The sequence below is a fragment of the Natator depressus genome, chromosome 10 (genome assembly GCF_965152275.1).
Source record: "Natator depressus isolate rNatDep1 chromosome 10, rNatDep2.hap1, whole genome shotgun sequence".
NCBI classification, from domain to species: Eukaryota; Metazoa; Chordata; order Testudines; family Cheloniidae; genus Natator; species Natator depressus.
The window spans coordinates 48,756,691-48,782,116 of record NC_134243.1 but is presented as its reverse complement, the minus strand read 5'-3'; positions in this window follow the sequence as shown (position 1 = coordinate 48,782,116).

Below are 25,426 nucleotides of genomic sequence, written 5' to 3'. Positions count from 1 at the left end.
AGCATGCAGGAGGCACTGTGAAGGAAGGGGAGGAATTGATCAGCGGGGCCAGCGGCCCCAGACATGACTTGCTGACCCCAGTTTGAGAACTGCTGCTCTCTGTGTTAAAGGAAATTATATATAAACTACAAAAAAAATTCAACCATCCTCGTACACACCGTTTCTTTTTCTTGGAAATATCATGAACTCTGTCTGCTGACTTTTTAGTTATACCTTTTAACTTCTATTTAAATATAGCTTGAGTTGCAGAGTGTTTTTTTTTTAATTAGTATTCAGAAAAAAAAATTCACTTGATAATCACTCAGTTCTCTCTGCTAAACCTACATGCCCACATGAAAATGTTCATGATGAAATTTATATTTTGGAACACAGCATAGTGTGACCTATTCCATTGATGTAACAGATCTGAGTTAATTTATGCAGCACATATACTTTTCAGAACATTAATTTGATGCAGCAACCTGTAACAGCTCAAAACCATCATTTTTTGCACAAAGATTGATGCAATAGACAGCCACTATGGTTTAATTTAAGAGCTACATGCAGTTGTTAACTGCATATTGAAAATCCCCAAGTTTTATTTGGGAGTAGGAATAAAATCGAGTAAAGATGATTTCCAAGAGAAGTACTTGTTTTTGGCTCTTCAACAGCTGACTGTTCTACATCATAAACTAGAGTCAGCAACAGAATAAAATCAGCTATTTGGGTAATAGCAAAACTAAGCACCTTAAAGTGCTGAAAGAGATATTTATTTTTTTCTATGAATATTTAATAAAGCCCTCTTACAAATATACTATTGTTGCTTGTGTTGTACTTTCCTAGGGTTTTTCTTTCCTCCCAGTCCTCCTCCTCTTTATTCTTGAGTAAAAGCATGCATTGTTTTGTCTTAAGTTTGCTTGTTAATAGTATTAATGATTTTCAGAACAATCCATGCCACTCAGAGATGGTTTTAGCATGTGGTCCCTTGATTTGCTAACTCTATTAGCAAAGCAAATGTAAAAGGGCTTTTTAATATAGTGTTGATGACACATTTAACAAAATATACTTACAGTTCTCAGGACACTCCCCACCAAAATAGTAATTTAGTTTTTTGAGTTGGAGACTGTATCTAATATATGAGAGTGTACTTTTTAAAGACTTCTTCTTTTAATTGTTAGGTTAAAGTTTTAGCTTCAGTCAATTTGTTTGAAATCTTTTTTTGGAAAACTCATCTCTGGCAGCTTTCAACCAGGTGTCTGTCCACTTTTACAGCTTAGGGGAAGTCTGCACTACAAAATTCCATTGACCTAGCACTGTCTATAGGGGGTTAGGTCAACATAGCTAAATTTCTATAGGGTGTGGATTTCTCACACCCCTGAGAGACATAGGTATTCCAGTGTAAGTTCCCAGTGTAAACTAGCCCATAGTGTAGACACTTTCTAAGTCAACGGATGGGATTTTTCCATCAATCTCCCCAAAACACAGTAACTAGGACAGAAGACTCCTTCAGTTGACCTAAATATGGTGCTCTGGGCACGATATTTTTTTTAATCTAATTTTTAAAGTGTAGACCAGGCCTCGTTCAGAATTAAGGTGGCCTTAATTTGGTTTAGCTTAATCTTCACTTACAAAGTGAATTAAACTAAAATGAATTAAGGCCCCTTAATTTTGAATGAGAGTGTCCACGTAGGGGTTTAATGCAGTTTAACTAATCCACTTTCAATTCACCCCTTGAGTTAATGCAGATTAACTTTTCTGAGTGTCACCGGGTAGACAAGGCCTATGCCTACATCTCCCAGGAGTCATGCTGCACTGTACAGAGATCATTCCCTAGACAAACCTGCACGTGAGGGACCTGCAGAAAGTCCAGCTCCAGTGCCTAAATGACTTGCAAAAATGTGATGAACAGGAAAAAATTCCTCGGCTTGTTCTGAAATCCGTCCATTAACTCAAAGATCTGTGCAACTCCTCTTAGCATGCAGGACCTCTGAATGAACACAATATTTAGAAATGTACCAGGTAAGGAGTAATGCAACATGACAGCAACTGAAACATTCATTTTATGGAGCTAAGGTTTGTGAAATCTGACTTCGTTTGCCAGAGCACAGAGCAGCATGCACATTTTAAACCTACCAAAACAACACACTATACTGCACCCACAATTCTGGAGAGATGACAAGAAACAGAATAAACCACACATGACAGATATGATTCACATCACTTAATATACTACTGGTAGGTGCTCAAATAGTCTGTAGAAGAGGACAGGAAGAAACAGTACAGGATAGAACAGAAGAGCTGATGCTTCTGTTGAACAATACAGAATACCTCTTACATACATAGAGGAGGAGGAACAAGGAGCATCTCTACACTGACCTGTCTAGACAAAGGATAGGGAAAGTTCTGCCTATTTCTGTATCTTATAAAAATAGTATTTTTATAGTTTCCCATCTCAAGCTGTTCATTCCTCACCTGTCTGCATGTACCAGAGTCTGCCAGCAGCAACAGTGCAAGAGCGCTCTCTCTGATCAGACTTCATGGAAACTGAGCTGAATTTCATTAACTTTGAAGTTACTTTTGTCACAACATACGGGCTAGTAATATTATTTCTCTAGATTTACACAACTAAAAAAGGGGACAGTTATCGAAGGCCCTAGGCACCAGGCCACAAATTACAAGAACAAAAATAAAATTAAATAGCAGCCTCCACCCTATAGTGAGCAGAACACACACAGCCTCCCCCTTCCCCCGCCAACACAAATTTCCCTTCCCCCATGCAGAACTCACTCCTATCAAAATCCACCTGCCACACAAATAGGTATGTCAGAACATCCTGAATGCTGCCAATGGACTGGAGTGGGAGATTGTTCACGTGCTCTGTCACTAGCTCCATGAATCCTAAATCGAAGGTTTCAGAGTAGCAGCCGTGTTAGTCTGTATCCGCAAAAAGAACAGGAGTACTTGTGGCACCTTAGAGACTAGCAAATTTAGTAGAGCATAAGCTTTCGTGGGCTACAGCCCACTTCAACGGGGATCCAGCTTGAGAGCTTTGATGTCACACCAACACCAGTTGTGTTCAAGAGGAGAAAAGTGGTCTCAAACGCTGGAAGGTTCCGAGTGATTTATACTTAAGGATTTTAGGATCTGTATTTTTATCAGAGCATAGCTTTTCCTACACAGGCTGTGATTTCATTGCAATTGCTTCCTGTACAAGGTATACTGACTACAAGGGGATCCACCTAGCTCCTTTTAGGTGCTTTCCAACATATGTGGAGCATAGTGATGAACGAACATAGCAGCATGTTTGAGGCTATGTGTACAAGAGAATATTTCCATCTTCATTTCATATTGTTTAAAAAAAAATCAAGATAATCTCTCAAAGGACACTGCTATCTGCTTCTATATGGTTGATGCTCAAGGCACTAATAGAGAAATACGATCAGAAATGGCACTTAAATAATTTGTTCATTGTGTCAACTAATTTTCTTTCCCTAGCATCCTCACTGTCTACTTTATCCATTATGTTGTTTTTACTTAATGCAATCAAGCAATGTTTTCAGTAGCAATGGCTTCCCAGCAGCATATGCTGCTTATTTATTATACTAAATTAGTTCTTTATATAGATTAAAGCACCAGAGAGATGAACAGTAGGAAGGGCAGAAATTTGCCAATGCACCTGACAGTTTGGGGAAAATGACTGTGTGAGACAAATATCTGATTCTAATGGACGATGCCTGTGGATGATTTGTGAAGCAGCAGGTATCTGACTGTGACACCTGGGACCATTCTTGCCCAACCCCAAATCTGGCAATCTGTTCAATTCTGCATGTGAGGAAGAAACACCATAGCTAAGTATCTAATGTTGTGTCCTAAGACACTGTTAAGTATCCAAGTAATTTGTCCATTTTTTCTTTAATTCCCTTTATGGGGATTCTATCCTGCAGTAATTGCATTCTTCATAAATGGTCTTTAACTGTACTGAGTTTTACCTAACAAATCAGTACTGACAAAACACATCTATCACAATTGTGATATTTAGGGGGGAGGCCCAAGGCTGGGAAAACAGTATTTTTGAAGGGGACAGGAAATCCATATTTTGTTTTAAGATAAAAAAAATTGCAGGTGACAAAATTAATCTACAAGTGGTTTATTTAAAGTAACAGATTTGTATATTTAAAAAGTTTTAAGGTAGCTAGGAATCTCTCTACCACTATTATTATTAAGGGAGAATGAGACAAAAAAGAGCAGCACTGATGGAAAAACCAGCTCTAATTACTTAAACATCTGAAGTATGATTCAACCTGATCAACATTTCTAGCATTCATAGTTTGCAAAAAGAACAGTCGTTGGTGCCCAAATACTACAAATACTTTTACCATATGATGTTGGAAACAACTGTTACTTTTTCTGGTGCTTTATATATTTAAGGGTATGTTTGCATGACAAAATATCTCTGTGAATATATTCTCAAACATGTGAAGAAATTTAATTAACTGATTTGTTCTGAGACTAAACAGCTAGTCAGTGTCTGAAGTGTGATGCATTTAAATTATTGTGCCTTTATCTGAAAGTCAAGAAAACTATTCTGTAAATGGAGAGAGAAAGTTTACAAATAATAAGCAGTCTATAATTATTTACCTTTTTAAAAAAATAAAGCAGATTGGTTTGGTTTTCCCTGTTTTTTAATCCAAATACTTTATCTTGTGACTTGCTACATCCCTACAGTTTTTCTGTTCTACTCAGACAGCATAAAATTAGGCATTTATAAAAAAACAAATCTGCCCCCTTAGGTGAACACAATTGTTAGAATATTTATGTTTGCCTAAAAATGCCAAAGTAACCTGACCTAATATTTATAATAGTTTAGTTTGTGCATTTTCCATAGCATCATAGAGGAAAATTCGAATGCAGGAAGTATACTGTACAATTCCAAAAATTCCTGTTGAGTATCCAAGGATTATTCTAGATACCACTTCTAGCAGAGAATCAATTCACAGATATTATTTATATTTTTCAGTCACTGAATGCTATTTTAAATTAGCAATTGACAAGAGAGAGGAAATAAATGAGAGCGATTAATAAATACAGTTGCGGCCTAATTAATCAGCTCATCTTTCTTCCCTTGTGGCTGGGACGAGCGATATTTGCACATGCTATATTGCAGCTAATGCTATGTAATAAGACTGATCTTATAACAAACTGAATGATATCCTATGGGTATGTCTACACTACGAAATTAGGTCGAATTTATAGAAGTCGGTTTTTTAGAAATCGGTTTTATATATTCGTGTGTGTGTGTCCCCACAGAAAATGCTCTAAGTGCATTAACTCGGCGGAGCGCTTCCACAGTACCGAGGCTAGAGTCGACTTCCGGAGCGTTGCACTGTGGGTAGCTATCCCACAGTTCCCGCAGTCTCCGCTGCCCATTGGAATTCTGGGTTGAGATCCCAATGCCTGATGGGGCTAAAACATTGTCGCGGGTTGTTCTAGGTACATATCGTCAGGCCCCCGTTCCCTCCCTCCCTCCCTCCGTGAAAGCAAGGGCAGACAATCGTTTCGCGCCTTTTTTCCTGAGTTACCTGTGCAGACGCCATACCATGGCAAGCATGGAGCCCGCTCAGGTAACCGTCACCGTATGTCTCCTGGGTGCTGGCAGACGCGGTACTGCATTGCTACACAGTAGCAGCAACCCATTGCCTTGTGGCAGCAGATGGTGCAATAGGACTGGTAGCCGTCATCGTCATGTCTGAGGTGCTCCTGGCCACGTCGGCCAGGAGCGCCTGGCCGCACATGGGCGCGGGGACTAAATTTGGAATGACTTGATCAAGTCATTCTCTTTAGTCCTGCAGTCAGTCCTATTGAACCATCTTATGGTGAGCAGGCAGGCGATATGGATTGCTAGCAGTCGTATTGTACCATCTTCTGCCAAGCAGCCCTGAGATGTGGATGGCATGCAGTCCTTCTGCACCGTCTGCTGCCAGCCAAAGATGTAAATATAGATAGAGTGTATCAAAACAAGAAATAGACCAGATTTGTTTTGTACTCATTTGCTTCCCCCCCCCACCCGTCTAGGGGACTCATTCCTCTAGGTCACACTGCAGTCACTCACAGAGAAGGTGCAGCGAGGTAAATCTAGCCATGTATCAATCAGAGGCCAGACTAACCTCCTTGTTCCAATAAGAACAATAAGTTAGGTGCACCATTTCTTATTGGAACCCTCCGTGAAGTCCTGCCTGAAATACTCCTTGATGTAAAGCCACCCCCTTTGTTGATTTTAGCTCCCTGAAGCCAACCCTGTAAGCCATGTCGTCAGTCGCCCCTCCCTCCGTCAGAGCAATGGCAGACAATCGTTCCGCGCCTTTTTTCTGTGCGGACGCCATACCAAGGGAAGCATGGAGGCCGCTCAGCTCACTTTGGCAATTAGGAGCACATTAAACAAACACCACATGCACTATCCAGCAGTATATGCGGCACCAGAACCTGGCAGAGCGATACCGGGCGAGTAGGTGACGTCAGCGCGGTCACGTGAGTGATCAGGACATGGACACAGATTTCTCTGAAAGCATGGGCCCTGGCAATGCAGGCATCATGGTGCTAATGGGGCAGGTTCATGCTGTGGAACGCCGATTCTGGGCTCACGAAACAAGCACAGACTGGTGGGACCGCATAGTGTTGCGGGTCTGGGACAATTCCCAGTGGCTGCAAAACTTTTGCATGCGTAAGGGCACTTTCATGGAACTTTGTGACTTGCTTTCCCCTGCCCTGAAGCGCATGAATACCAAGATGAGAGCAGCCCTCACAGTTGAGAAGCGAGTGGCAATAGCCGTGTGGAAGCTTGCAACGCCAGACAGCTACCGGTCAGTTGGGAATCAATTTGGAGTGGGCAAATCTACTGTGGGGGCTGCTGTGATGCAAGTAGCCAACGCAATCAGAGATCTGCTGATATCAAGGGTAGTGACCCTGCGAAATGTGCAGGTCATAGTGGATGGCTTTGCTGCAACGGGATTCCCTAACTGTGGTGGGGCCATAGACGGAACCCATATCCCTATCTTGGCACCGGAGCACCAAGCCGGCAAGTACATAAACCGCAAGGGGTACTTTTCAATAGTGCTGCAAGCTCTGGTGGATCACAAGGGACGTTTCACCAACATCAACGTGGGATGACCGGGAAACGTACATGACGCTCGCATCTTCAGGAACTCTGGTGTGTTTCAAAAGCTGCAGGAAGGGACTTTATTCCCAGACCAGAAAATAACTGTTGGGGATGTTGAAATGCCTGTAGTTATCCTTGGGGACCCAGCCTACCCCTTAATGCCATGGCTCATGAAGCCGTACACAGGCAGCCTGGACAGTAGTCAGGAGCTGTTCAACTACTGGCTGAGCAAGTGCAGAATGGTGGTAGAATGTGCATTTGGACGTTTAAAGGCGCGCTGGTGCAGTTTACTGATTCGCTTAGACCTCAGCGAAATCAATATTCCCACTGTTATTACTGCTTGCTGTGTGCTCCACAATATCTGTGAGAGTAAGGGGGAGACGTTTATGGAGGGGTGGGAGGTTGAGGCAAATCGCCTGGCTGCTGGTTATGTGCAGCCAGACACCAGGGCAGTTAGAAGAGCACAGGAGGGCACGGTACGCATCAGAGAAGCTTTGAAAACCAGTTTCATGACTGGACAGGCTACAGTGTGAAAGTTCTGTTTGTTTCTCCTTGATGAAACCCCCCGTCCCTTGGTTCACTCTACTTCCCTGTAAGCTAACCACCGTCTCCTCCTCCCTTCGATCACCGCTTGCAGAGGCAATAAAGTCATTGTTGCTTCACATTCATGCATTCTTTATTCATTCATCACACAAATAGGTGGATGACTACCAAGGTAGCCCAGGAGGGGTGGTGGAGGAGGGAAGGAAAATGCCACACAGCACTTTAAAAGTGTACAACTTTAAAATTTATTGAATGCCAGCCTTCTTTTTTTTGGGCAATCCTCTGTGGCGGAGTGGCTGGTTGGCCGGTGGCCCCCCCACCGCGTTCTTGGGCGTCTGGGTGTGGAGGCTATGGAACTTGGGGAGGAGGGCGGTTGGTTACACAGGGGCTGTAGTGGCAGTCTGTGCTCCAGCTGCCTTTGCTGCAGCTCAACCATACACTGGAGCATACTGGTTTGATCCTCCAGCAGCCGCAGCATTGAATCCTGCCTCCTCTCATCACGCTGCCGCCACATTTGAGCTTCAGCCCTGTCTTCAACCCACCACTTACTCTCTTCAGCCCGCCACCTCTCCTCCTGGTCATTTTGTGCTTTCCTGCACTCTGACATTATTTGCCTCCACGCATTCATCTGTGCTCTGTCAGTGCGGGAGGACAGCATGAACTCAGAACATTTCATCACGAGTGCGTTTTTTTTTCTTTCTAATCTTCACTAGCCTCTGGGAAGGAGAAGATCCTGTGATCATTGAAACACATGCAGCTAGTGGAGAGAAAAAAAGGGACAGCGGTATTTAAAAAGACATTTTATAAAACAGTGGCTACACTCTTTCAGGGTAAACCTTGCTGTTAACATTACATACATAGCACATGTGCTTTCGTCACAAGGTCGCATTTTGCCTCCCCCCACCGCGTGGCTACCCCCTCCCCCCTCCCCGTGGCTAACAGCGGGGAACATTTCTGTTCAGCCACAGGCAAACAGCCCAGCAGGAACGGGCTCCTCTGAGTGTCCCCTGAAGAAAAGCACCCTATTTCAACCAGGTGACCATGAATGATATCTCACTCTCCTGAGGATAACACAGAGAGATAAAGAACGGATGTTGTTTGAACGCCAGCAAACATACACTGCAATGCTTTGTTGTACAATGATTCCCGAGTACGTGTTACTGGCCTGGAGTGATAAAGTGTCCTACCATGAAGGACGCAATAAGGCTGCCCTCCCCAGAAACCGTTTGCAAAGCCTTTGGGAGTACATCCAGGAGAGCCGCGAATGACAGGGCAAATTAATCCTTTCACATGCTTGCTTTTAAACCATGTATAGTATTTTAAAAGGTACACTCACCGGAGGTCCCTTCTCTGCCTGCCAGGTCCAGGAAGCAGCCTTGGGTGGGTTCGGGGGGTACTGGCTCCAGGTCCAGGGTGAGAAACAGTTCCTGGCTGTCGGAAAAACTGGTTTCTCTGCTTGCTTGCTGTGAGCTTTCTTCTTCGTCCCCAAAACCTGCTTCTGTGTTGCCTCTATCTCCATTGAAGGAGTCAAACACGGCTGGGGTAGTGGTGGCTGAACCCCCTAAAACGGCATGCAGCTCATCATAGAAGCGGCATGTTTGGGGCTCTGACCCGGAGCAGCCGTTCGCCCCTCTGGTTTTCTGGTAGGCTTGCCTCAGCTCCTTAAGTTTCACGCGGCACTGCTTTGGGTCCCTGTTATGGCCTCTGTCCTTCATGCCCTGGGAGATTTTGACAAAGGTTTTGGCATTTCGAAAACTGGAACGGAGTTCTGATAGCACGGATTCCTCTCCCCATACAGCGATCAGATCCCGTACCTCCCATTCAGTCCATGCTGGAGCTCTTTTGCGATTCTGGGACTCCATCATGGTCACCTCTGCTGATGAGCTCTGCATGGTCACCTGCAGCTTGCCACGCTGACCAAACAGGAAATGAGATTCAAAAGGTCACGGTTCTTTTCCTGTCTACCTGGCCAGTGCATCTGAGTTGAGAGTGCTGTCCAGAGCGGTCACAATGGAACACTCTGGGATAGCTCCCGGAGGCCAATACCGTCGATTTGTGTCCACAGTACCCCAAATTCGACCCGGCAAGGCCGATTTAAGCACTAATCCACTTGTCAGGGGTGGAGTAAGGAAATCGATTTTAAGAGCCCTTTAAGTCGAAATAAAGGGCTTCATCGTGTGGACGGGTGCAGGTTTACATCGATTTAACGCTGCTAAATTCGACCTAAAGTCCTAGTGTAGACCAGGGCTATGTGATGTAATGTAACATACAGGGAAAGAGTGACTCCCAATTCAACCTTTTTTCAAATCAGAGAAAATGTTTGCTCAGAAATGATTGATGGATAAACATGAGTTCTGCAGGATAGTTCATAATGATATGGGGTCTGATTATATTTTCTATTCGTATTGTTTCCTTTATATAAGGGAAGTGGGTCTATGATTCTACTTCTACAGTAGACACTGTAGAGAATTCTTCTTACAGTAGTAATAAATAGATTATTGACTGGTTTATTAGCCAGGAAGTTTGGTCCAATAGTTAGCATGGGACTCAAGAGACCTTGATTTAATTCCCTGCTCTGCCACAGACTTCCTATTTGACCTTTGGCAAGTCACTTAGGCTCTGTTTATACTAGAGAGCTTACAACAGCACAGCTGTGCTGCTGTAAGATCTCTGGTGTAGCCGCTCTATGATGATCGGACAGAGCTCTCCTGTCGACATAACTAAACCACCCCAAGGAGCAGTGGTAGCTTCTCCTGCTAACATAGTGCCGCGCACACTAACACTTATGCCGGCATAACTTATGTTGATCTGGGGTGTGTTTTTTTCACACCCCTGAGCAACATAAGTTTTGCCAACATAAATGATAGTGTAGACATGGCCTTAGCCTATCTGTGCCCCAATTCCTCATCTTTACAATAATAGCAGTGTCCCGGGGATAATAGCACTGCCCCGTCTCACATGGGTGAGAGAAGATAATAAATACATTAAAACCTGGGAAGTGCTCAGAGACATCAGAAATGGGGGCCATATAAGTACCTAAGATAGTATGTGAAACAGTTACATTTAAATAAAAGTAACAAATCTGAGATAATGTGGCATAGCACATCCTACAGTATTTTTATGTCCAGCAAGAGTAACAGTTGGAATTTTTGCATTCATTTTGCAATCTTGATTACACTTTAATTACCTACAACCTACATGTTCTTTTGGATTTACTGAGACCTTGGTACACGGATGTCAGTGGGAACTGCAGGAGCTCAGTGCCCTTTGGGATTTGCCCCATTAAATATGGGCCAGATTCTTATTAAATATTTGTAATCAGAGATTTCACTCAATATAGTAAAAAATCTCTAGAAACAACATGTCATGTGTCGTATAAAGATGCTCATTCAGTAATATGGTAACAGCCTGTTAAATAGAGAGATCCAATGATTATATTACTGTATAAATGTTTCTCTAAACAAAAGCTCACTGTTGTAATTATTATTGTTTTATCTCTGAGATCAACCTGTTAAAACTCCCTAAATAAATAAATGGTTTTTAAAATGGGCCAGATTTTCAGATGGTGTAAACTGGTGCAACTTGATTAGAGCCAAAGAAGTTATGCTGATTTCCACCAGCAGATGATCTGGCTCAATATTTGCTTCTAAGGATTTTATATTTAGTTTTAATTCTCACCCAGCATACAGATGAGCTGGGGAAGTGCAGCTGTCCACCATCCAAAGACAATATGTGCCTGAGAAAGTTCTGCAATCTTTTCTTTCTTATAGCTGTCGGTGAAAAAATTGGGAATGTTCTAGAAAAGATGAAAATCTCGCATGCTTAGACTATGCATCCGTAGCAGTTGATCTTCTGTGCACTGAACACGTTGGAATTCCACCAGGGATGAATGTGTCCATTTCTGTGCTGCCTCTTGTACCTCTAAGGAAGTTTTCAAAGCATGAAAGTAAACCAGATATCCTGTCTTCATTTGAGAGGGAAAGGACCCCCTTTTTATGCACAGGCTGAGCCAGGTTACAGAATTTGATTCCCTCTATCTTACCCACTAGAGACTGAACTTTCTTCTAAAGAAGGTTTGTTTTAAGAACAAAGGCATTCTTTAATTATGAGTAAACTGGGATGTGTTAACTGATTTTTATAAATGTTTTTTCAGTTTGGTTTCTGACACCATCTAGCTGGGTCCATTGACGAGTTTTCCACCTTTATCTGGACTTTAGAGCCCTCCCCTCAGAGAGTATGAGGTAGAGTCAGAGGAGACAAATCTAATTTATTTATAATACCAGTGAATTAACAGCACCAGTTGAGAACATAAGGTTTGGGGTAACAAGACCAAGGTTAAGGGCATTTGAAGCCCAGAAACAAATCACTCCTAGACAGGGACAGAGCATCGATCTGTACTAGACTTTAGGATCATGAGGAATGTTGAAAGAGGAGTCACTAATTTACATGGATGGTAAGTAGAAAGGAAATGAATTGTTCCTGCGATACTGGAGACCTAGAAATAAAATTTTAGGTAGATTGTGAAGGTGAGGACAAATAGCTTGCACATAAACTATTTGAATATCAAGCACTGATGCAATCTTTTAAAGTTACTTCTACTGCTCTGCTCCCTGCCCCAGCTCCTGGCCGTGGATCCAGGATCCCGGCTGCTGGCCCTGCACCCACCCCCAGCTGTGGCCCCAGCCTTGGCCCCCTTGACCCTGTCCATATCCCTGGACCCCACCTCTCCCAGAGCCATGGCTGTGGGAGGTGGAGAGCACAGACCGGGGAAGGGAGGTGTGCAGCAAAAAGTTTGGGGACCACTGCTTTTGGATGGCTTTCATCATCCCCACTATGAAAAGTGTTCTAGTGCCACTGGCTACGCACGCCACATGTGTTGCGATCTTACAAGGGGAATAATGTAAGGCTAGAGGGTGGAGGGGTAAACTCAAGGAACATACAGAGGCTTCAGGAAATGGTGCTGGTGATTAGGTAAAGTCTCTCTCTTCCCTCCAAAGGTACATTTACACTGCTGCTGGGGGGAGGATGATTCCCTGCTTGGGTAGACGTACATACACTAGCTCTGTTGGAGCTACCCTGCAGCGTGGCTGCAGCGGCATAAAAGGCAGTTCAGGCTAGTACAGCCTGAGTACAGCCCTAGGGTTTTGGATGAGGTTGCATTCGTGTGGCTACCACAACCCACTGCCCATGTGACTGCGGCCACACTGCTATTGCTTACTAGCTCGATCAGAGCTAGCACGTGTCTGTCTACTGGAGCTGGGAACTACACTTCCTAGCTGCAGGGCAGAGGTACTCCAAGTCAGTAGCAAACTAATGCCTCTCATAGTGCTAAGCAGTAATGTATTAGGCACAAGACACGGACTGCTGGAGGTGGCATATTTTGAATAAGGACTCGATGTCTTGTGATCAGTTAAAGATACTGTGTATTTTTCACAAGATTTAGGAGTGTCTTTGTAAACTCCAACTTGGGTAATAGTTATCTTCCTACATTCCCCCTGTAGTTTCAGTCAGATAAGATATTTTTCATTTTTTGTCCTAATCTGTTGGTTAGTTTTTTTGTGAGCTGTTAAACAGCTGCCACATTTTACCTCAGAGGTGACTGCTTTTCCATGGCAGAGAAAACAATCTCTGTATGTAGTTTTTACATCAATTTAAGTTGGAAAACATTTATATGGTCTCATTGCGAAGTGTAAGATAGTACAGTATTCAAAGAGTCCCATCTAGGAAACAAACCTCTTAAACTCTGCACATGCTGCCTACTTAGCTAGCAATTCCATAGTTACTCTGGATTTCATTGAATGCAATGTACTATAGAGATGAACAACCATGAAGACTTTGTCAGTAGAATGTGCAAAGGGCAGCAATGTGATAAAAAGTGTCTTTACCCAAAGCTGTGACAAATGAGGGAGATGGAATGCACTTACAGAAACAGAAATCTTTCTATTTTTTCCACTGCAAGCCACTTACAGCTTGTCTCTAACACAAGTACAAAGAACCACCAGTAGTTTAGTCACATCAGTCAATGCTGGTGGAACACACCAATGAGTTTAGGTTAGAGCACTGGTGCCTTATCCAACCTTGTAGTATAACAGGACCCTCTCAGCAAGTTAGAACGCAGGCTACCAGTCTCTGCTGAAATTATATCATCCACTTTATTCCCCATAAAACAAACTAGTGTGGCATTTGCTACCTGAACATTATGAATGGCCCAACTACCACGATAGGTTATCAGTGAAAGACAAGCACTGGGGCCCTTAACATTAAGAATTAACAAGAAAAAAAATCACTTTTGGATTTCTACTACCCTAATGAATCTGCAGCACTGGAAGGACAGGGAAGTCCCATTTCTAAAAGAATGATAGATCTCTTATCAACAGCCTTATATGAAAAGATCATATAGGGAAGAAGTGAGGTACAAGGGATAGGGCACAGGATTGGGACTAAGGATACCTAGGTTCTATCACTGACCTGCTGAGTGACCCTAGGCCAGTCTTTTCACCTGTTTCCCCTCTCACCCTTTGTCTATTTACATTGTAAATTCTTTGGGGCAGGGACTGTCTCTTAGCACATATTACAGCAGCACCTAGCACACTAGGGCCCCCACCTCACTTGGCTACTGAAATACTCACAATCATTTGGGGGAAAATACTAAATGGGATGACTTTAATGCAGTACTGAATCCATTTATAAATCCCATAATTGGTAGGCAAAACTAATAGATCTGCTGAGTGCACACTTCAAACATCATGGCTCTGTTCCAACTGGCCATGAGGTCAATGGAAAAACTGATGCTGACTTCAGAGGGACCTGAGTTAGGTCAAAAAAGAAAATACAAGTATACGGATAAATGCATTGGTCTGTGTCCTGGGGGGTGAACAGGTATTGTTAATTCCTAAAATTGCATCATTGCTGGAACATACATGTCCTAGTGAATAGAGCACTGGACTGGTATATGTGGGAGCTTAGTTTCTATTCCTGGCTCTGACCCTGGCCAGCTGGATGATCTGGGGAAAGTCACTTCTCTCTATTCCTGTTTCTCCTTTAGTAAAATGGAGATAACAAGCTTGAGATCCTTGGCAAAGCGCCTTGAGATCTACAAGTGAACAGCACTATATAAGAGCCAGGTATTAATTATAATCAAAAATTCAATATGGGTTTGCCTTTCATGAATTTTTAGGGTTCTGAGATTCATTTTCATGTTAAATGTAAATTCAATTAAAGCAAAACACCAATTAAAGAGACATTCTGTATTATAACAAACAGTGGGTTTGCATCAAGGCAGTTTAATAAGGCCCCATAAATACGCTAGAAAAACATTAACTTTCCTCTCCATGGTTAATGTCGCAGAGTTTTTGAGAACACTGAATACTAAACTTTGCTGGTTTACATTTAGCTTTCAGCCAGCAGCACGAGCTGAACTTTAAAAGGGATCTAACAAATCACTCAGAGGCCTGCTGGCTGCAATTGCTGTTTCCATGGAAACAGAGATTGGCTTGTCACAGAGGATAAGGTGGTATAAAATAATTGTAAATCGACAGAATTGAGGATAGTTTCAAAGCACCTCATTGAAAATATGACATCCGTTTCCATGGAAATAGAAATGGCAGCTTCCAGATAACCAGTTAGAACTCTTGGAAGTTTTAGCTATGATTTCCCACTGGGAGATGAAAATTGTGCTGTTTCGCTGTTATCAGTGTCTATAGACTTTAACACCCAATAGGCTCTGTATTGTTGTATAGAGTCTGTATTGTTTTATTTTTTAACATTAATATAAGCCTGTTAAAGATGGGTTCCTTATATTATTGTGATAGGTGCTTTAGATCTGACAGAGATAGTTTCCTACTATTTTCCATTTCACAAACACAGTGATTTATCCAAGGAGACTTGACATGTGCATTAACTAGATACCCGCACAGTCTGAAGTATTGCTATCTAATTATATGCCTCTTTTTCTAATTTCCATCTATAGAACCCCCCCCACCAAATCTCTATCTAGAAGAGAAAGTATATTGTCTTTATTATCAGAAAACTAGAAATCATTAACATAACACTGAAAAGCGCCATGTTTGAAACACTGGATGTGTACAATCCCCACCCCCTGCGCTGATATTTTAAGGATGAGACCAAATAAAAAACTAACTCTCAACTCCGTATCATTAAAGTGGCCAGAACCAAAACACCAGAACTCTGGTCTGAACCATCCCAAACTCAAGGGTTTGAAATCTGAACCTTTCCAGCATTTACAGTTGGAATCTGTACTCAACCCAGCATGATCACAAACCTGCAGTATACAGTAATAACTCGCTGTTACTACAAATAGCTACAATTGCACCTTTCAGTAACAAGCTCTTCATAAAGGTCTTGAAACTAACTTATGGCACTGCTCTCCCCATCCACATTCTAATGAGAATTATGGCTGCTTATCAGACAGAAGAGACTAGTTTACAGACCATCCAAACCATCTTTTCTCTTATGTTCTGTTTCTTTGTGTTTTCTTATTAAAACAACCCCAAACTTACAGTAGAAACATTTTTATCTGAGTTTGTAACAACGTATAATATCCTTCAATACACATACACACTTAGATCCAGGGTTCTCACAATAAAATTTTGGTGGCCTCAGAGTGCAGCCACCAACTCTTGCTGGTGGCTGCTATGGCAAATGTTCTTAAAATACTTAATTAACTTTAGGAAAAACAAATAAATATGCACATCTACAAGTCCATATCATTATAATTTGTTTATATGGGGTTTTATTGCAAACTCAATAATAAAAATAATGTACAGTTCTCTATTTTTTACTGGACCTAAACAGAATAGAAACCCAAATAAGGTGCTTTGCACATCCTTGTATTTTGTTGTTGTTGTTGCTTTTGGTTGCCTTTTTTTTTAAAGACTTGCTAGCTAATAAGTCTGGTGCTGTGAAAAGTAATATTTGTATGTTTGCTAATACCACTTTTTGTATCAGACTTACTAGCTAGCTGGGAGGCTGTGAAAAGTGATGTTAACAACCGTACAAATATCAATTTTAACAGCAGACTTACTCAGCCCTGGCAAGCCAGGGGACGAATTAAGCCCCGGATAGGCAGGTGGGTAGGGAGACAGTGGGGGTGAGATGGATGAGGGGTTGGGGAGGGAGTGGTGGCCAGGGGCAATGAGCTCAGGGTCCAGGGCCGGAGCCAAAGCCCTGTGGCTGGGGGCCGGAGCCCGCCACTGCGTGGCTGGAGTCCAGGGCTGGAGGAGGCTGTGGGGATCAGGGACAATGAGTGGGGAGAGATGGTGAGCCCAGAGCTGGCACCCGCCGTCATGTGGCTGGGGTCCAAGGCCGGAACCCAAAGTCCCATGACCAGAGCCTGACACCCGCCGCCCCAGGGCTGAAACCGGAGCCTCACCACCCCCGGGAAAGTGGGGAACTCACTGGCTGCCTGCTTCTCCAGCATTTGTGGCTCCAGAGGAGGGGAGGGCTCAACCCCTTCTGGTGGCCCTAGGGGGAGGTACTGCTTTGCGTTCACCGCCAGTCACTGCCCAGGAGGCTGTGGCCGCAAGAAAAGCCCCTGGTGGCCACATGCAGCCATGGTGCCCGCATTTGAGAAACACTGGCTTAGATGTACTTTCAAGTTATTTGCTGTATACTTGAGATCAGAAAAGAGTTTATTTTCTGTACGGTAGGCTTTTCTGAGTACAGGGGATCCCTGGTATGTCAGGGTTGCGACGGATATCAAAATGACGGATACTGGGGAATTTTTCCCCATAAGAAATAATGGCCCGCCCTGCCTCTTCCCCACCCCTCCACCCCACCTCTTCCCACCCAGTTCTGCCCCCTCCTCTGAGCGCGCCCTGTCCCCACTCCTCCTGCTCCATCCCAGAGCCTCCTGCACGCCACTGAACAGTTGTTTCACAGCATGCAGGAGATGCCGGGAGAGAGGGGGAGGAGTTGATCAATGGCCTTGTGGGGCACTGGCGGACAGGAGGCACTGTGCGGGGAGGAGGAGTGCTGGCTGCTGGTGGGTGCTAACCATCCACAAAAAAGTGATGCAAAAGGTGAAGCGAGTAAGTTGCAAATGATGGATATGTGGATTGGGACTGACATGAATCAGAACACGTTCCCCTGTTGATGAGGGACGGATACGTGAAACGACGGATAAGTGGGAGACGTACACCGGGGACTCCCTGTAGCTATGGATTTTGCAAACTACAGAATACAAAGCAGATGACTGTGATGAACTTCAGTGGAATTGTAAGGCAAAGTGCTTAGGTCAGGGGGTAGCCATAAACTCATAGATTCCAAGGCCAGAAGGGACTGTTGCGATCATCTAATCTGACCTGTATACACAAGCCAGTCACAATGGGATCCACTGATATTCCACTGAATTTTAGGTTCTATTTAGCTAGAAACTAGAGAACTTTTTCCAGAAGGAGTACTGTCAATTTTAGGCTTTGGTGGTTATATTTCAGAAGGCCAGCTGGAGTAATAATGCCTAGAAAATAGTAGACAGTTGTGGACATGTGGCAAAGAGAGACTACTAGAAATCAGTGGTGTCAGGAACAGTGAATATTTGAATTTTGAGTGGATTAGCCAGGTTTACAGCTTGATAAGAACATATTCTATTACACATTGCATCTAACCTGCTAGGCTGGTAGTTGACTCTTTCCTTGGTACTATCTAGGTACAGCTTCATGAGCCCAAGGAGCACAAGGGGGGCTGGATCCCCCAAGATCACTACTGGCATTTAAACATTGCCAGCGGTAATCCTCTGGTTAGGAAAGAATGTCCTTGCTTGCCTTTTTTTGGAAAAATTTTGTGTTATTAAAAATGCGAGCATCCTTGCTGACAGTCGCAGTCCTGCATAGTGAGAGACGATTAAAAGACCTACACACTCACATGACAATGGCCTGTCAGTTTTCCAACTCCAAAATGATTTCCCACTGATTAGTAGCAATCCAGTGTCACATGCTTCCAGAGCATGCTAGCCACTCGCTTCTCCATTGTCAATGCAGCTCTCATTCTGGCCTCCCTGTGCTTGAGGGCTGGTGTGAATGCAGCCTTTTGCATCTGTAAGTTCTGCAGCCACCACTCATCATCCCAACCTGCATTACGATGTGATCCCACCAGTCAGTGCTTGTTTCTTGGACCCAGACACAGTGCTCCACCACCTACAGCCGCTCCGTGAACACCAACCATCTCCTTGAATTGTTTTCCGCAATGTCCATCAGCAAACTGTTGAAGATATCACAGTGCAACAACTGAGGACGTGACTTCTTCAGAGTCTGTGAAGACAGGAGAATCAGGCTTCCTGTATTTGCAACATTCAAGAGAACAGCACAGAGCTCTGAGAGCTGACATCTTTGACAGAAGCCTGGAGAGACCAAAAAGCACTATGTGGGTTTGTGGTATTTTAAAAAAACAGTGTGTAAATTATGGGAGAAGGATGGTATTATGGAATGGAAAAAGTTGCATGATTGGAACTTGATCCCTAGCTCCAGAGATCCCTGCACAAGTCATTAATATCCCACAAAACATTGCAAAAATGTCCCAAAAGGCATTGTATTGGATGGTGGTGCATGGCATAGAGGAATGCGTACCCTTGGCACACTGGACTTTACATCAGTGCAAGCACTTGTAGTGAGCACATGCAGCTCTGATGCAAACGGGCAAGTATACATGGGCCCTAGCAACATAAAAATTGTGCTGGCTGTACACTGACCTAAATTGCATTGACTGTGGTTTGTTGTGTATGTGTGACCAAACTAATCCCTGAACCTCCCTCCTTGAATCTCATTTTACTCTAATATAATATAATGTTTCCCTCCTGCACAGGGTATCATGGGCTTTCATTCACTATATGTCTGAAAAGAACATTGAGATCATTAGATGAAAAGCATAAAGACATGCAAAGCACTAATCAAATGGGGGTTGGGGGGAGAAATTAGTAATGGCATGATTCAACTGTGTTTCCAAATTCCATTCCCAGGTAAGGCAGCAGAGGTAGCAAGTAGGATTATGCCATAATGATTTCCACACACTCCAGTAGGAAGAATTTCCATATATTCAATTATTTTTTCATAGTGTAAGCATAATATAAGGTAAGAAAACCCTAGGACCACATTCCATAGCCAAATGCCTGCTTTAAGTAGACTTCAGTTAAAAATAACTTCTACTAAGTCACTGATTTTTACTTACAAAAGGTTTTACTGTCTAGTGGTATCCTCTTAAAATGAAGTACCGGTAACTTAAGAAACAACTATTCCCAAATACAAAAACTGCTATTTTCACACTTGCACACACACAGACACAATTTGAGACTTTCATTCTATTCACTAATAGTAGAGTTTCTCTAAAGTTCACTGTAGGTGCGTTTCACAGTACAGCTTTTAAAAAATATAAACAGAAATCTTTCTTCCCACAATCTTTTCTATTCACCTTACGAAAGTTACGAAAATACATTGAAATGCAATTTACATGGTAAATGTGACTGAAGGCGGGGGCGGGGAGCCTGAATGAATGATGAAGTCCAATAAATTTAATACACTCTCATCCTCATAATTGACTCAATTCATTTGGAAGGAATTCTATATGTGATTACCCTGGGGTTAATATCAGTGACATTTCTGACTAATTGAAAAAGTCTCATGAATGATTAGTTTTATAGATATCGTTGTCCCTGGAGCTGAGCAGAAACTGGTGAGATGGAGACAGTTATTTTCTTGGTAAAATTTGTTTATTTACAAATTACACCGAAGTCCTGTTTACTTGAAAAGAGATGGTAACAGCCTACAGGCAACTCTCGCAGAGATCTTAGGTAAGACAACCCTTCCCCCTGTCCCCAGAAGGAGCTGCTTTGGCTTTCTCCAGGCCAGGTCTCACACATGTCTTTGCTTACAGTAGGACATTCCAAGTGCTGTCCAGTCTAGTCCCTGAGTTTTTCAACTGGGTAAATCCAGCCCAAGGAACTCCATCAGACCACATGGTCTGGACAGATTACCTAACCATTTACCATCCTTTTCCAGAGCTGCTTTACAATACAAAGGTATCTCAGAGCTTTAACTTCCAGGCAAAGGAGAGTGGTTAAACCCACACAATACTCTTAATGACTCTCTTCATGCAGTTACTACGTCCATGTGTGAGACCTGGCCTGGAGAAAGCCAAGGCAGCTCCTTCTGGGGACAGGGGGAAGGGATGTCTTACCTAAGATCTCTGCAAGAGTTGCCTGTAGGCTGTTACCATCTCTTTTCAAGTAAACAGGACTTCGGTGTAATTTGTAAATAAACAAATTTTACCAAGAAAATAACTGTCTCCATCTCACCAGTTTCTGCTCAGCTCCAGGGACAATGATATCTATAAAACTTATCATTCATGAGACACCTCAAAAATCCACACCTCTGAGCAGCATAGTTAAGTCCCCGTGTAGACAGCATTAGGTCGATGGAAGAATTCTTCTGTCAAACTAGCTATCACCTCTCAGAGAGGCAGATTATCTACAAATCTCTCCTGTTGGCATAGGTAGTGTCTGCACTGAAGCGCTACAGTGACACCACTGGATAAATTCATGGAGGTTAAGTCCATTAATGGCTATTAGCCAGGATGGGCAAGGAATGGTGTCCCTAGCCTCTGTTTGTCAGAGGGTGGAGATGGATAGCAGGAGGGAGATCATTTGATCATTACCTGTTAGGTTCACTCCTTCTGGGGAACCTGGCATTGGCCACTGTCGGTAGACAGGATACTGGGCTGGATGGACCTTTGGTCTGACCCATTATGGCCATTCTTATGTTCTTAAGCATAGACAAGCCCTTACTTTCATTCTGGTTGCTTATAACATTATATTCAATGCCATTTCTATTTAACATGTGTCTTTTAATGCATTTTCCCTGATTAAGTGCTTCAGGACGAACTTCCTACATAGTGTATATATAAATCAAAAGGACATAAAATACTAGGGTTGTGGATCTACACTATTGTACTCCATACATGGCAGGCTGTAGCTTTGCAAGTATGTGTGTGTGCGTGTGTGCACATCCCCTTATTAATGATAAGAAATACCAAGTGTTCACACCTATAGTACTTGTTTGTGATGAAATGAAAAACAGTATTTCAATTAAAAAAAAAAAAAGGCTGGGAGAGCAACAAGACTCCATTGAGGCAAGCTGAAAAAATAGTGAATTATACCAAAGGAGCGTATAGACGGGGCGCATAGCCCAGCAAAAGGTGAGTTTGGTCGCTTCCACAGCCTGCTCCCCTACCTGGATCACTGAAGGCTATGCTAGTTGCTGCTTTGGGTATGGGAAGGAATTTTTCCCTCATACCACCAGATTGGCTGAGGCTGGGCAGGGTTTTTTCACCTTTCTGGCAGCAAAATCCAACCAGAGGGCTGGGATCGTCCGGCTCCCAGAGGCCACAGTTTGACCTATGTGAGAGTTGTTTAGTTGTCACATGTTTCGGCAGGTGCCCAGTGCAGGAAATCACTCATTTAGGCTCCAGATCCCAAAAAAGTAACATGGTGGCCAGCCTGAGGGCATCTCCTTATGAGATGGGGGCAATATGTCTAGCCTCCTGGGGGCAAATGTGAGCCAGGGTCCAGGACACTATCTGGGGGGACTGTCCCTGTCAATGTATTTTATAGCAGTGCTGGTGAGGGGAGCTGTCAAAGGTCCCCTCTCACGTCAACCGCTGAAAGGGGAGGGATACTAGCAGGTGCGTGAAGGCACCCAGAAAACCTCCTAGTGTTATGATTAGGTACCCCTGTGATGAGATCACACAAAGAATTGGTGGGCTAAAAATGACTACACTGGGCTGTCTCCTGACAGGAAACTTGGATGTAATTTTTGACTAATAAAGTTGTGGCCTTCTTAAAATCTAAACCATGTGGTCCTTTCCTTCTTCCCTGCCACTAGCACACCAGTGACAGAGTCCCTGTCAGACGGTGACCATTTCAGCCTTTATCAGCAAACAATCTTCACTTCCAACCACCCCCAGTGAAATTCCAGACAGGTGTAATTTTGAACTGATGTCCTCCTTCCACAACTGCATGTTGCCATCTTAAATAACTTCTCTCTAAAAATGACACTGGACCCATCTTGATCTATTTAATAATGTGAGAAGTCTACCTTTAAAGCACAGCCCTCTGAAGGCCAAGTAACGTTGCTAATGAAGGGATTCAAGCACAGCAGATGCCAATTGCAATGGACATATTATATTTCCATTTTTCTCCTTCTGTCATTCCAGTCCCTGCTGCTACCATGAAAACAAAGGGACGGAGCTGTGAAGCACGTTGGTGCAGATTAAAAATAATAGTGCAGAATGAGTTAAAATGTTTTGCAGAAATAGAATGACTTTAGATGCTGCCTAGCAGCATGTATACACACACGCTGTACTGAGATCTATCTTGTGGTCAAAGAGCGGTGATCAAGAGGTTTCAGAGAGGCATACATTCTCATTGTCTTTACTGTTGAAATGCAATTGTTATCATGAAAGATCCATTACGGTGGTATGATTCTGGTTTGTTTTTTAAAAGATATTTTATTCCCCAAAGCTTAGGTAGATTATTGTTCCTCCACTATTACTTCCCTCTTCTGAGAAAATGCTAAATAAAAAGGAGTTGCTGTCCCTTCATATATTTAAGGATGTTAAATGGAAACTTTTGGATGGTCAGATTTTTATCTTAGCTTGTTTCGCCTAAGGAGTTTGAGAAATCTGCTACCCAGCCTGGGCTTGCATCTGCACTAGCAGAGTTAATCGACACCTGCTGTCTTTCTGAGATTAGAAACCTACTCTCAATTTACTTTTCAACAGCTACAAACAATTATTTATACAAGACAAGTTCCTTGGAAGTGGAGTGCATAATAATTTGCTTAAACCATTTCACATAATGCACTTCAGCACTTCTTCGTGCAGTTTTCAAGAGCCTCAGACTAGGAATGCTATTTATCCTCATTACACAGTAGCCTCAATCTAAATATCCATTATAATAGCACAGCACATAAGTTTAAATGAGAAACTGAAGAGTCTACAGTTAATAGCTTTCTAAAATTGTTGCTAATGTGGCAGTGAAATGCATCTATCGCTTCCTTGCATAGCAAAGCCTATATGTACTATGAAAAGGAGTACTTGTGGCACCTTAGAGACTAACAAATTTATCTGAGCATAAGCTTTCATGAGCTACAGCTCACTTCATCGGATGCATTCGGTGGAAAATACAGTGGGGAGATTTATATACATAGAGAACATGAAACAATGGGTGTTACCATACACACTGTAACCAGAGTGATCACTTAAGGTGAGCTATTACCAGCGGGGGGCTGGGGTGGGGGGGAACCTTTTGTAGTGATAATCAAGATGGGCCATTTCCAGCAGTTGACAAGAACATCTGAGGAACAGTGGGGGTGGGGGTGGGGATAAACATGGGGAAATAGTTTTACTTTGTGTAATGACCCATCCACTCCCGGTCTCTATTCAAGCCTAAGTTAATTGTATCCAGTTTGCAAATTAATTCCAATTCAGCAGTCTCTCATTGGAGTCCGTTTTTGAAGTTTTTTTGTTGAAGTATTGCCACTTTTAGGTCTGTAATCAAGTGACCAGAGAGATTGAAGTGTTCTCCAACTGGTTTTTGAATGTTGTCATTCTTGACGTCTGATTTGTGTCCATTTATTCTTTTACGTAGGGACTGTCCAGTTTGACAATGTACATGGCAGAGGGGCATTGCTGGCACATGAGGGCATATATCACATTGGTAGATGTGCAGGTGAACGAGCCTCTGATATTGTGGCTGATGTGATTAGGCCCTATGATGGTGTCCCCTGAATAGATATGTGGACACAGTTGGCAACGAGCTTTGTTGCAAGGATAGGTTCCTGAGTTAGTGGTTCTGTTGTGTGGTGTGTGGTTGCTGGTGAGTATTTGCTTCAGGTTGGGGGGCTGTCTGTAAGCAAGGACTGGCCTGTCTCCCAAGATCTGTGAGAGTGATGGGTCGTCCTTCAGGATAGGTTGTAGATCCTTGATGATGTGCTGGAGAGGTTTTAGTTGGGGGCTGAAGGTGACGGCTAGTGGCGTTCTGTTATTTTCTTTGTTGGGCCTGTCCTGTAGTAGGTGACTTCTGGGTACTCTTCTGGCTCTGTCAATCTGTTTCTTCATTTCAGCAGGTGGGTATTGTAGCTGTAAGAATGCTTGATAGAGATCTTGTAGGTGTTTGTCTCTGTCTGAGGGGTTGGAGCAAATGCGGTTGTATTGTAGAGCTTGGCTGTAGACAATGGATCGTGTGGTGTGGTCTGGATGAAAGCTGGAGGCATGTAGGTAGGAATAGTGGTCAGTAGGTTTCCAGTATAGGGTGGTGTTTATGTGACCATCGCTTATTAGCATCGTAGTGTCCAGGAAGTGGATCTCTTGTGTGGACTGGTCCAGGCTGACGTTGATGGTGGGATGGAAATTGTTGAAATCATGGTGGAATTCCTCAAGGGCTTCTTTTCCATGGGTCCAGATGATGAAGATGTCATCAATGTAGCGCAAGTAGAGTAGGGGCATTAGGGGACGAGAGCTGAGGAAGCGTTGTTCTAAGTCAGCCATAAAAATGTTGGTGTACTGTGGGGCCATGCGGGTACCCATAGCAGTGCCGCTGATTTGAAGGTATACATTGTCCCCAAATGTGAAATAGTTATGGGTGAGGACAAAGTCACAAAGTTCAGCCACCAGGTTTGCCGTGACATTATCGGGGATAGTGTTCCTGACGGCTTGTAGTCCATTTGTGTGGAATGTTGGTGTAGA